This window comes from Anomaloglossus baeobatrachus, chromosome 2 (assembly GCF_048569485.1).
Source record: "Anomaloglossus baeobatrachus isolate aAnoBae1 chromosome 2, aAnoBae1.hap1, whole genome shotgun sequence".
NCBI classification, from domain to species: domain Eukaryota; kingdom Metazoa; phylum Chordata; class Amphibia; order Anura; family Aromobatidae; genus Anomaloglossus; species Anomaloglossus baeobatrachus.
Window position 1 is genome coordinate 782,533,991 of NC_134354.1, and position 14,246 is coordinate 782,548,236.

Below are 14,246 nucleotides of genomic sequence, written 5' to 3' on the forward strand. Positions count from 1 at the left end.
GTCTATTTCAGTATAGCCCTTTGCCAGGGCAGCCAAAAATTGGGAGGCTCCACATTGTCCCTGGATAGAGCCGTGCATTATGGCCTGTAAACCTGAAGTGCCCATTGGAAGGAAGTGGGTCTATTTCAGTATAGCCCTTTGCCAGGGCAGCCAAAAATTGGGAGGCTCCACGTTGTCCCTGGGTAGAGACGTGCATGATGGCCTCAAAACATTAAGTGTCCATTTTAAGGAAGTGGGTGTATTTCAGTATAGCCCTTAGGCAGGGCAGCCAAAAATTGGGAGGCTCCACATTGTCCCTGGGTAGAGACGTGCATGAGGGCCTCAAAACATTAAGTGTCCATTTTAAGGAAGTGGGTCTATTTCAGTATAGCCCTTTGCCAGGGCAGCCAAAAATTGGGAGGCTCCACATTGTCCCTGGATAGAGCCGTGCATTATGGCCTGTAAACCTGAAGTGCCCATTGTAAGGAAGTGGGTCTATTTCAGTATAGCCCTTTGCCAGGGCAGCCAAAAATTGGGAGGCTCCACATTGTCCCTGGGTAGAGACGTGCATGAGGGCCTCAAAACATTAAGTGTCCATTTTAAGGAAGTGGGTGTATTTCAGTATAGCCCTTTGCCAGGGCAGCCAAAAATTGGGAGGCTCCACATTGTCCCTGGGTAGAGACGTGCATGATGGCCTCAAAACATTAAGTGTCCATTTTAAGGAAGTGGGTGTATTTCAGTATAGCCCTTAGGCAGGGCAGCCAAAAATTGGGAGGCTCCACATTGTCCCTGGGTAGAGACGTGCATGAGGGCCTCAAAACATTAAGTGTCCATTTTAAGGAAGTGGGTGTATTTCAGTATAGCCCTTAGGCAGGGCAGCCAAAAATTGGGAGGCTCCACATTGTCCCTGGGTAGAGACGTGCATGAGGGCCTCAAAACATTAAGTGTCCATTTTAAGGAAGTGGGTGTATTTCAGTATAGCCCTTAGGCAGGGCAGCCAAAAATTGGGAGGCTCCACGTTGTCCCTGGGTAGAGACGTGCATGAGGGCCTCAAAACATTGTTCCCATTGCAAAGGAGCGGGTCTCCTGTCGTTGTAATGTCCATTCTGCAAAGAATGGGCGAAAAAATTTACCACTGGGGGTATACCTGAAACAAAGACCTAACTATTGTAACGGTCATCATGATGGCGCATGAGGAGAAGGAGGAGCAGTCCAGCGATTATCCAAAGTCGAGAAGTGTACCCATGGGTGAGTGGAGGTACATGGCAAACTTTAAATTCCGCTCTCATTTGCTGGTGGTGTGGTGAAGTCTGGCCCAATCCAACCCTTGTTCATCTTTATCAGAGTCAGCCTGTCAGCATTTTCAGTTGACAGGCGGGTGCGTTTATCTGTAATGATTCCACCTGCGGCACTAAAAACACGCTCTGACAAAACGCTAGCAGCAGGGCAGGCCAGGACTTCCAAGGCGTAGAGAGCCAATTCATGCCACGTGTCCAGCTTGGATACCCAATAATTGTAAGGCACAGAGGAATGTCGGAGTACAGTTGTTCGATCTGCAAGGTACTCCTTCAGCATCTGGGCAAACTTAGGATTTCTTGTGGCACTACCCCGCACCTCAGGGGCTGTGGTACGTGAGGGGCTGAGAAAACTGTCCCACATCTTAAAGACTGTTCCCCTACCTCTGGCGGATTGGACTTGTGCCTCTCTCGGCTGTACGCCTCGGTTGTCCACTGATTCCTGACCTATGCCGCTAGCGTTTTGTGAGGGGAATGCTTTGCCTACTTCCGTGAGTATGGCCTTCCGAAACTGCTGCATTTTGGTTGACCTCTCCTCCACGGGAATAAGAGACAAAAAGTTCTCCTTGTAGCGTGGGTCTAACAGTGTTACCAACCAGTAATGATTGTCGGCCAAGATGTTCTTAACGCGAGGGTCACGAGACAGGCAGCTTACCATAAAGTCAGCCATGTGCGCCAGACTCTTAACAGCCAGGACTTCAGTAGCCTGACCAACAAGATGACTGAACATGCTGTCCTCCTCCTCCTCCTCCTCCTCCTCCTCCTCCTCATCTACCCTGTCCTCTGGCCAGCCACGCTGAATCGAGGATATGACTGGTGTGCATGTCATATCCTCAATTTGGCCGGAGAGTTGCTCCATGTCTTCATCCTCCTCCTCGTCATAGTCCTCCACTGCACGTTGTGATGAGACGAGGCTGGGCTGTGTGTTATCACCCACACCCACTACTGTTTCTTGCTGCAACTCATCGCGCTCCGCCTGCAATGCATCATGTTTGTTTTTCAGCAGGGACCGTTTTAGAAGGCAGAGTAGCGGTATGGTGACGCTAATAATGGCGTCATCACCACTCACCATCTTGGTGGAGTCCTCAAAGTTTTGGAGGATGGTACATAGGTCTGACATCCATCTCCACTCCTCAGGTGTTATGTGTGGAGTTTGACCCATTTCCCGACGGCTTAGGTGATGCAGGTACTCAACAACTGCCCTCTTCTGCTCACATATCCTGACCAACATGTGCAGAGTTGAATTCCAACGCGTGGGGACATCACACACCAGTCTGTGAGCCGGAAGATGCAAACGGCGCTGAAAGCCGGCAAGGCCGGCTGAAGCAGTAGGTGACTTTCGAAAATGTGCAGACAGGCGGCGAACTTTTACCAGCAGATCAGACAGCTCTGGGTATGACTTTATAAACCGCTGAACCACGAGGTTGAGCACATGGGCCACGCATGGAACATGTGTCAGCTGGCCTCGCCTCAAAGCCGCCACCAGGTTCCGGCCATTGTCACAAACGACCTTTCCTGGCTTTAGGTTCAGAGGTGTGAGCCAGTGATCTGCCTGCTGTTTCAGAGCTGTCCACAGCTCTTCTGCATTGTGGGGTTTGTCACCTATGCAGATTAGCTTCAGCACAGCCTGTTGCCGCTTCGCCGAGGCAGTGCTGCAGTGCTTCCAGCTTGTGACTGGTGTGGAGGGCACAGTGGATGAGGATGCGCAGGAGGAGGAGGAGGCTGAAGAGCATGACATTCCGGAGCTGTAGAGTGTGGGTGAAACACTGACTGAGGTAGGGCCTGCAAACCTTGGTGTGGGAAGGACGTGTTCCGTCCCTCGCTCAGACTGGGTCCCAGCTTCCACAATATTAACCCAGTGTGCCGTCAACGAGATGTAGCGGCCTTGCCCACAAGCACTTGTCCACGTGTCTGTGGTTAGGTGGACCTTGGGTGAAACAGCGTTGTTCAGGGCACGTGTGATGTTTTGTGACACGTGGTTATGCAACGCGGGGACGGCACACCGGGAGAAATAGTGGCGGCTGGGGACCGAGTAACGTGGGACAGCTGCCGCCATCAGGTCACGGAATGCTTCTGTCTCCACCAGCCTAAAAGGCAACATTTCCAGCGCAAGCAGTCGCGAAATGTTAGCATTTAGAACTGTGGCATGTGGGGTGTTGGCAGTGTATTTGCGCCTGCGTTCAAAGGTTTGCTGAATGGATAACTGAACGCTGCGCTGGGACAAGGACGTGCTTGATGATGGTGTTCTTTCTGCGTAGGCAACTGCAGGTGCAGGAGTGGAGGAGGCTTGTTCGCAGGCAGCATGGACAGAGGATTGGCTCGCATGCACAACCAGCGAAGACGTAGCAGTGACATCAGCAAGCACTGCTCCTCGACTCTGTTGTACTTCCCACAAAGTCGGGTGCTTGGCTGACATGTGCCTGATCATGCTGGTGGTGGTCAGGCTGCTAGTTTTGGTACCCCTGCTGATGCTGGCACGGCAGGTGTTGCAAATGGCCTTTTTTGAATCATCTGGATCCAACTTAAAAAACTGCCAGACTCGTGAAGACCTAACATTTGTACAGGCACCTTGTGTCGTCGTGTTGTTCCGGGGAACGGTTGCCTGACTTCTGCCTGGGGCCACCACCCTGCTTCTTACTGCCTGTTGTGATGCTACGCCTCCCTCCCCCTGTGCACTGCTGTCCTCGCTCTGCATATCCTCCTGCCAGGTTGGGTCAGTTACTGGATCATCCACCACGTCGTCTTCCTCTTCCGCACCCTGCTCCTCCTCCTGACTTGCTGACAATTGTGTCTCATCATCGTCCACCACTTGTTGAGACACGTTGCCAACTTCGTGAGAACGTGGCTGCTCAAATATTTGGCCATCTGTACAGACGATCTCCTCATGACCCACTTCAATATGAGCTGGCGAGAGGCCAGAATGTGTGAATGGAAACGTGAACAGCTCTTCCGAGTGTCCAAGTGTTGGATCATTAATGTCCGAGGAGGACGTGTACTCAGCCTGGTGGTAGGAAGGAGGATCAGGTTCAGAAATGTGCGGTGCAGTATCACGGCTACTGACACTTGACCGTGTGGAAGACAGAGTGTTTGTGGTGGTGCCAATCTGACTGGAAGCATTATCCGCTATCCAACTAACAACCTGTTGACACTGGTCTTGGTTCAAGAGCGGTGTACTGCTGCGGTCCCCAAGAATTTGGGACAGGACGTGCGAGCGACTAGATGTGGCCCTTTGTTGTGGCGAAATTAGAGCTTGCCCACGACCTCGGCCTCTGCCTGCACCACCATCACGTCCACTTCCTTGTTCCTTGCCAATGCCCTTGCGCATTTTGCAATGCTGTGCTGATGTGTATTCACTACTTGTGCGTTATATCAAAGTTTCTGGAAATTGCACACAAGTGCACCTGTACGCTGCCACCGACAGGCACACACGTGCGGTTTTTAAATGCAAGCACGGACGCACTAAGAACCTAACACAGGTTTTAGGAGCAAAAATTAAGAACTCTGACACTATCAGCCACTGCTGACTGACGTGTATTATACACTACACTTGTGCGTTATATAATAGTTTGGTAAAAACGCACACCAGTGCACCTGTACGCTGCCACCAACAGGCACACACGTGCGGTTTTAAAAACCAAGCACGGACGCAATAATAACCTAACAGGTTTTTTTGGGGAGCGACAATTACAGTACAGACAAGTCAGACACTATCTGGACTGTTTTACACTGTGTACACCAGCCCCAGATATGATGAAGGCTGGTATACGGTCACCACTACCCTGCCTGCCTGCCTGCCTGTATACTGCTACAATAGTCCTGACAAGGACTCTTTTGGTCACTAGCCTGTATTCCGACCTGGCTATACCCTGCCTGTATATAGCAACAATAGTCCTGAGAAGGACTCTGCTACTGTACGCCGACCTGGCTATACCCTGCCTGCCTGTATACAACTAGAATAGTCCTGAGAAGGACTTTTGGTCACACTGTTTGCAGCTCTGCTCCGGAACTAACTATAAAGGGCCGCAAAGCTTTCCCTGAATCAGCGACACTCTCCCTGCACTCACTGTCAGAATAGCTGTGAGCAGAGCACAGCGCGCCGGCCGATATAAAGGCTCGGTGACGCTGTGCAGGCCGGCCAATCACTGCAATTCCACAACTAACAGGGCTGTGGCATTGCAGTGGTCTGCCAGCCAATCCCTGCATGAGGGCTGGCTCTCAAAAGAGCGCCAACATGCAGAAATGAAGACCACGAGTACAGCACGAGTATCGCGAGATTACTCGGTCCCCGCCGAGCAGCCCGAGTACAGCGATACTCGTGCGAGTACCGAGTAGTGACAAGCATGCTCGCTCATCACTAATGACTATATAATATATAGGAATAGATCCCTCTGTGTGTAATGACTATATAATACATAGGAATAGATCCCTCTGTGTGTAATGACTCTATATAATATATAGGAATAGATCCCTCTGTGTGTAATGACTCTATATAATATATAGGAACAGATCCCTCTGTGTGTAATGACTCTATATAATATATAGGAATAGATCCCTCTGTGTGTAATGACTCTACATAATATATAGGAATAGATCACTCTGTGTGTAATGACTCTATATAATATATAGCAATAGATCCCTCTGTGTGTAATGACTCTAATATATAGGAATAGATCCCTCTGTGTGTAATGACTCTATATAATATATAGGAATAGATCCCTCTGTGTGTAATGACTCTAATATATAGGAATAAATCCCTCTGTGTGTAATGACTCTATATAATATATAAGAATAGATAACTCTGTGTGTAATGACTCTAATATATAGGAATAGATCCCTCTGTGTGTAATGACTCTATATAATATATAGAAATAGATCCCTCTGTGTCTAATGACTATATAATATATAGGAATAGATCCCTCTGTGTGTCATGACTCTATATAATCTATAGGAATAGATTCCTCTGTGTGTAATGACTCTATATAATACATAGGAATAGATCACTCTGTGTGTAATGACTATATAATATATAGGAATAGATCCCTCTGTGTGTAATGACTATATAATATATAGGAATAGATCCCTCTGTGTGTAATGACTATATAATATACAGGAATACATCCCTCTGTGTGTAATGACTCTATATAATATATAGGAATAGATCCCTCTGTGTGTAATGACTATATAATATATAGGAATAGATCCCTCTGTGTGTAATGACTCTATATAATACAGTATATGCATTTCCCTTTTTGTATTGAATTACTATTACAATTAATTATAAATTACCTTTTTGATGATATTCTAATTTATTGAGATGCACTTGTATCTATGAAAAAAATAAAGAGAGGCAAAGGAGAAATGTGGGCCATTATTAGCCCATGTGGCAAGGATTCCGTTCATAGAACCTTTCTATCTATCCATCCGACACCACAGTTATTTCCACCTTCCGTGGCAGGAGACACGACCATTTCTATTACATACAGGAGTTTCTTCCCACAGTCTTCTTTTCTAAGCCTTAGCAGTGACGCCTCCTCCCAGAGATATTTGTCCTTGGATGGATCCTTCGCTCGCTGCCACCGAGCCCTGATATTATTTTCTTCTGTCTGTCTCCTCATCCGGATGGAATTCTCGCAGTTTTCGGTCGGTGTAGGAGGGAGGTCCGGCACTTGGCACGCGGCATCAGCTGGAATGAATGAAAAACTTTGTATCACTTAGTGAGGAGAATAAAAATGAAATATTAAGGAATAATAATATGTCCAGAGAATTCTACCGGGAGGGAAATATAGAATTTCTTGTGAGATGTAATAAAATCCTTTGGCACGCTTTTTCACACATTGTAACCCACACCCACCCGCACGCCCGCCCGGAGACATTGCTTTTATCTGTTTTATGGCCATTGCTTCTATGATCTTTCCATTCTACTGGCAGACAGGTCAGAAACCGCTCCTGGTGGCCGAGGGGCTAAAGGTCTCTGTGCCCAGAAGACCCCACTAATGAAATCAAATACAAAAATGTTTCTGTGAAGACCCCTTGATTACTGTGGCCCGGTTCAGGGGGCTGCCGCCATCAGTTCTTCACTCCAGATGAAGGCATGTCACCTGTCCCTGCACCATCTCCTCTGACTGGCCCAGTCTGTGACACGGACATGACAATTGCGGTCACAGGAATCGCCAACATGATCACGCCTGGGGCGTCACCGACCCCAGCGCCTGTTTCAGCTGAATGTGCGTCTGAGGGCTCGCATCCAGCTGAAATGCATTGTAGCCTTGACGTCCCTCATAAGCTCCAGCAGACCTCCCATATAATAACACTTTCAGGCTACAGCACCCTAGAAATGTCCTGAACAAGCAAGTTGTCTCCTATCACAGCTAATGATATTCTTTTCCCTCTCCTCTTAGGCTATGTTCACATTTCCGTTATTTAGGATCAGTCACAATCCGTCGCTCTGATAAACAACGCAATCCGTTTGGTGGATTTCGTTGTTTCCCATAGACTTGTTTGAGCGGCGGATTGCGACTGATGCCCTTGCGTTGCATCCTCCGCTTGACTGATCAGTTGTGGAACGACTGAACGTAGGGCAGCAGGAACGCAGCATGTAACGTTTTTTGAGCAGCGGAATCCTTATGTTTTCACTGCGCATGCCCAGATCTTATGTTTAATCATTCAAATCAATGTATCTCTCGGCTGCCAAATGATCAGCTGATCACCCAGCGGCCGGCTTCTGTGAACGATCAGCTGATCGCCCGGCGGCCGGCTTCTGTGAACAATCAGCTGATCGCCCGGCTTCTGTGAACAATCAGCTGATCAGCCGGCTTCTGTGAAACATCAGCTGATCGCCCGGCAGCCGGCTTCTGTGAAACATCAGCTGATATGGATTGCACATAAGGCAGTTGTCGCGGGCGGGGAGGAGGGTGTCAGCACTGCGCTCACCCCTCTGCTCGGGTCCGGCCGCTGCTGCTCAGTAGTGGCTCGAGCGGTGGGCCGGATCACGGGGGTCTCGAGCGGTGCTCCTCGCCCATGAGTGAAAGGGGATTGGGTTTTGGGATATAGTCTATTGCCCGTGACGCCACCCAAGGTTGTGGTGATCTGTTAGCAGCACCGCTGCTCGGTGTGGGGATCCCGGGAGTGATGGTGTGAAGCAGCAAGTTGTTGTGTTGCCCCTCCATGGGTAGGGGTTGGTGATCCCGGGGCCCAGTGATGAGGTGGGAGATGCAGGGCTTCGTGGGCGCAGGGATGCGGGGGCAGCGCTGTGTTACACGTCGTGGCAAGGAATGAGGTGGTCCCCCATTCCTTGTCGGCCACGAGCCCTACTGCTCAGCAGCACCAAAGGTCTGGGAGACTGTGCAGTCTGCAGAAGTTGCCTTCTCAGAGACAAAGCAGAAGGGTGACACCTAGTGGTTCTCCCCTTGCAGGGAATGGAGTGGTCTCCCATCCCTTGCCTGCCACGAGCTCTCCTGCTCAGCATCATGGAGGCTCTGGGAAGTTGCGCAGTGTGCAAAGAATAGATGCTCAGGGAAGCAGCAAGACTTCCCATGTCTCTGCACATTGTGAAACCGGGGATCCCGCCTTTATGACCCAGAGGCAGGAGGATGAGCATGTGCTCCACATGACGTCTTCTGATTCGCTCACTGATATCACACGGCCCCATGATGAGGCTGGTGATGTGCTGAATCCTGACTGGCTGGGCCAGGACGTCACGAACCCTGATTGAGTCACGCCCGTCTCGCGCCCGCCCTTGGGTGGAGCTACACCTCCTTAAAAGCTCCCCCTGCCATCATGGCGGTGCGCGACCGTCCTTCTATGTTTGGATGTCTGGCAGCGTGCTGCCATGCCACTGTACAGACGTCATTGTCTTTCGTGGGCTTTGCCCTTGCTGCTCAGGCAGCACCTGGTTTGCAGGCCGTGTTCCTGCCTTGCTGCTCCGGCAGTATCTCCTTCAACAGGCCGTGTTCCTGTCCCAGGTGAGCTCCTCGAGTCTCCACCGGACTCACCTGGTTATTGAAAGCACACGTGTGTGGGCACCTCTGTGCTACCCTCGTGCCATATCCTGTGACTCCCGCTGGCACACGTGCGTAGGCACCTCTGTGCGTCCCCGTGCAACAGGTACACCGTATGAGAAGCCCCGAGCCATACAACCCTCACGGGTTAGGGCGGACCGGTGTACATAGATCGTCTGTGACGTTCCAGACGATCACTAGTAGCAACCCGCTCACTCTTTCCTGACCATAGCAGCGGTCCCTTACACTGCACAGTGGACCTTGACCGGCGGAAGCTGTCCATTTCCCATCTTGGCACGCTTCTCCGGGTCCCCCTCGTAACAGCGCTGTGCCTTGCGGCACTGTGGTACTCACTCAGCCTGAGACGATGACACAGTTCTCGGTAAAACACACGGCTGGAAAGACGGTTCCCACGGACGGCTGCACTTGCTTTCCCCAGTAGGTGACGGTGATGTCCCTCTGTCCTGCACCTATGTTGTTGATGGTTGCGATGGGTTCCCACCGGTAACCCGCTCCCCGGCTTCAAGCTGGACCGGAGGAGCTCTACTCTTTGCCCGCAGGCCCTGGCCCTCAGAACCTGGTGCCCTGGCGGTGGCGGTGTCTCTGCTTTAATGGTTGGGCTGTTGCCTTCAATCGGGACTTGGTTGTTGGGAGACAGCCGTCCCCTTCACTGACGGATTTGGAAAATTATGGCGACTCCTAGCCTTGCCGGGGTCCGAGAGGCCCCTGCCCTGGTGCTGACTGTTCTTTGTACACTGCTCCAGACCGCCGGGTCACCACCCGTCCGCGGTCCTTCCAGGAACCTCCGAGCAGTCACCCCTCCAGACAGTCACCGCCGTCTGCTGACCTTGCTGTCTCAGTCCGGGGCACACACCCGGACCAGCTTCAGGCTTTCTTTCTGTCACTTTTACTCCTTTACTCCAGTTTTCTCCTTTGCTCCCCTACCACTTCACTTCCTTCTACTTTCACTTGACTACTTGTTTACTCCTTCACGTCCCTCACTGGACTCCACTCTAGCCCTCAGCTAGACTTCAACTGCCTGGTTCCTCCCGCCTCCAGGGCTGTGAACTCCTCGGTGGGCGGAGCCAACCGCCTGGCCCACCCCCTAGTGTGAACATCAGCCCCTGGAGGAAGGCAACAAGGATTTTGGTAGCCTTGGTGTTCCTAACTGGGGTGTAGGGTGTGGTGGTGTGATGACCTGTGACCCCTGGCTTGCCCAGGGCATCACATTCCCCCTTAGCAAAATGCAGACCGTCCGCGGGCTGCCCGTCCAACACCGGTTTTATTTTCTGTAAATATATAAAAGTAAAACGCTATATACATTTTTATTACTTCTTCCCATAACGGGAGACACTTTTACTTAAACGTTGCAAAACGGTTCACGGTTACGGTTTCCGCTCTCTCCCACCCAAGCAACCTGGCCCTGAAGCTGCCCCTAAAACCCAGGCAGCACCCCTTGTCCCCAAGTCCAGCACACGTTACCCGAGCGGGATCTGTCCTTCCCCTCCAGAGGGTAGCCACCGGTTCCTTTGGTGGCTGGGCCCCAGCCTGCTCTGCTGAGGGCCCTCCCTCCAACCTGCCTCTCCGGAGGCGGCAATGCGGAAACGGTAACGGTAAACAACTTATTGACAAACCACTAACGTTTGTAGTTGCCCTGCAAGTTCACGGGCTTGTCCATGAGCAGTTCCTCATGCAAACTTTTTAAACGGTCCCCACGGGGACAACGGTGCTGGCAACGGCCGGTTTTCCAAATCACGGTCAATCAGGTTACTTCTTCGGTTATCATTGCTTCCATCATTTTTTTTTTTTTCCAAAACCTTCAAACATAAATTCACACAGACTTCCTGACCCCCCTCTTTAAAGAACAGTCTCCCTGTACCTAAGTGGGGGTCTACCTAGGTTGGGACGGGTGGACCTTCGGGGTCCGGTGTCAGTGGGGCTATGCAGTGGGGCAGAGGGAACAACCGGTTCCTCCTCCCTTCTATCGTGTGGGGCAGGCGGAGGCATAGGGGAGCTGGGTACAGGTTCATCCCTGGGCACTGGCACTAGATCTGGCTCACGGTCGACCGATTCCACCACTTCTTCATCCACAGGTTGTGGGAACAGTATCACTGGAAGAATCACCGCGCCGTTCTGTGTAGGCCAGTCTGCTGGGCAGTCACCCATCACAGTGTGGATCACCTCTTTTGCCTTCTCTGCTGGTGGAGGAACTGGTACGTCAGCCATTGCCCTCAATGCTGGTGGGCACCTTTTCAGATGGTCCCGGGAAACCGTGGCCAAAGTGCCCCCTTGGTCACGACTGATCTGGTAGGCCTTCCCATCTTCCCATCCTGTGGGTTGTATGACGTATGGGATTGGTTCCCATTGATCATCCAGCTTGTGGGTCTTCCTCTTCCACTTTAACACCACATCTCCTGGCTGGAAAGGGCCCGCAGACGCTTTCTGGTTGAATCGCTGCTCCTGCTGTTCTCGACTTCGACTTAGGTTCTTCTCCACATACTCCTGAATCTGCCGGTATTGTGCTCTCCGCCGAGTTTCCCATTCAGCTGTCGAAGGGAGTGCTTCTGGGGCCTCCAACCCTATTTCCAGGTCCACCGGCAGGCGGCCGGGACGAGCCCTCATCAGATATGCTGGGGTGCACTTTGTCGAGCTGGACGGGATATTGTTGTACATATCGACCAAGTCGGGTAGCTTCTCCGGCCACAGGTTCCGCTCTTCCAGCGGTAACATCTTGAGGAGTCCCAGGACCAAGTGGTTCATCCTCTCACACATGCCGTTGGTCTGGGCATGGTAAGGGGTGGTCCGGATCTTCTTACAGCCGTACAACTGGCAGAACTCGTGGAACACCTCCACTTCAAAAGCCGGGCCTTGGTCAGTAAGCACTTTTTCTGGATATCCATGTGGGCGGCAGAAATAAGCCTGGAACGCTCGAGCAGCAGTTCGACCAGTTAGGTCCTTGACGGGGACAACCACCATGAATCTTGAATAGTGGTCTACGATGGTCAACGCGTAGGCGTACCCATTTCTGCTGGGGGTGAGCTTGACATGGTCTAGGGCGACCAGTTCCAGCGGTTGATGTGTGATGATTGGGTGTAGGGGCGCCCTCTGGCTGGTCTCGTCCTTCCTTCTCAGCGTGCAAGGACTACACTCTCGACACCAGGCCTCTACCGACTCCCGCATCCCATTCCAGTAGAACCGCTCTCTCAACAGCATCTCCAGCTTCTTCCACCCGAAGTGTCCGGCACCATCATGGTATGCACGCAAAACAGTAGCCACATCAGCTTGGGGAATAAACAACTGGCAGATTTTCTCATGGGTCTTCGGGTTGATCAGCTCACGGTACAGCTTCCCTTGATGTAGATAAAGCCGTTTCCGTTCCTTCCACAAGCGCTGGGCTTCAGCTGGAGCGGCAGGGTCCATTCCAACAGCACCTTGTTCCACCAGGGTCTTGACGAGGCGGACAGCCGGCGCCTGGTTTTGAGCTTCCTGCCACTCTTGACTGGGCCATGGGTCCAGATCCACCCGTTGTTGGTGTATTTGTACCTTCTCAGTTGGTGGCTGGTGAAATGCAGGCAACTCAATCTCTTCGAGGTCATCATCCTCGCCCCCTTCTTCTGACAAATAGGGCATTCGGGAGAGTGCATCAGCATTAATGTTGACACGACCAGCTCGGTACTTGATGGTGAAGTCGTAGTTGGCTAGCCGGGCCACCCACCGCTGCTCCAATGCGCCCAGCTTGGCCGTGTCCAAGTGGGTCAACGGATTGTTGTCCGTGAAAGCGGTGAATTTTGCTGCAGCCAAGTAGTGGCAGAACCGCTCTGTGATAGCCCATACCAATGCCAGGAGCTCGAGTTTGAAGGAGCTGTAGTTCTCGGGGTTCCTTTCAGTTGGCCTAAGCTTCCGGCTAGCATAAGCAATCACTTTCTCCTTCCCATCCTGGACCTTGGACAGGACTGCTCCCAGTCCCACATTGCTGGCGTCGGTATAGAGGATGAATGGGCAGCCATGGTCAGGATACGCTAGGACCTCTTCCCCAGTCAAGGCCGCTTTCAGCTGGCAGAAGGATTCTTCATGCTTTTCTTCCCACACCAGTGGGGCCCCTAGGGGTCTACCACCTTTGGTCTGTCCCACGAGGAGATCTTGCATGGGAGCAGCCATCTTCGTGTACCCTTTGATAAAGCGCCGGTAGTACCCCACCAGACCCAGAAACTGCCTTACTTCCCTCACTGTGGTTGGTCTCGGCCAGCCCTGGATGGCAGTGATCTTCTCAGGGTCGGGGGCGACACCTTCTGCACTTACCACGTGCCCCAGGTATTGCACTCTGGGTTTCAGCAGGTGACACTTAGAAGGCTTCAATTTCATCCCGTATTTGGCAAGGGACGCGAACACCTCGGCCAGGTGCACCAGATGGGCTTCATACGTCTGGGAGTAAACAATCACGTCATCCAAGTACAATAGGATGGTCTCGAAGTTTAGGTGTCCCAGACAGCACTCCATCAGCCGTTGGAAGGTTCCTGGGGCGTTGCACAGCCCGAACGGCATACTATTGAATTCACAGAGCCCCATCGGGGTGGTGAAGGCGATTTTCTCCCGGTCTTCCGGGGCCACGGCCACTTGCCAGTACCCACTGGTGAGGTCAAGGGTAGAGAAGTAATTAGCAATCTCAGTGCGGCCAAAGACTCTTCAATACGAGGCAGTGGGTAGGCATCTTTATGGGTTATCTGATTAATCTTTCGGTAGTCCACACACATCCGCATGGTACCATCCTTCTTCTTGACCAGTACCAACGGAGCGGCCCAGGGACTACAGCTGTCCCGAATAACCCCTGCCTCCTTCATATTCCTCAACATATTTTTGGCACACTGGTAATGTGCAGGGGGAATAGGCCTGTACCTCTCTTTGATAGGGGGGTGTTCACCGGTGGGGATGTGGTGTTGGACCCCTTTGATCTGCCCAAAGTCTAGTGGATGTTTAC

At 51.7% G+C, this 14,246-nt stretch overlaps 1 long non-coding RNA gene across 1 annotated transcript in view; it reads right to left on the reverse strand.

The window, feature by feature from the left end:
• Positions 1–6,863: 6,863 nt before the first annotated feature.
• LOC142290733 (uncharacterized) overlaps positions 6,864–14,246 on the reverse strand; it is a 201,790-nt gene continuing 194,407 nt past the window's right edge. Inside the window, exon 4 of the long non-coding RNA XR_012750376.1 lies at positions 6,864–6,957. This is a non-coding gene — a long non-coding RNA (uncharacterized LOC142290733). The remainder of the gene's footprint in view (positions 6,958–14,246) is intronic.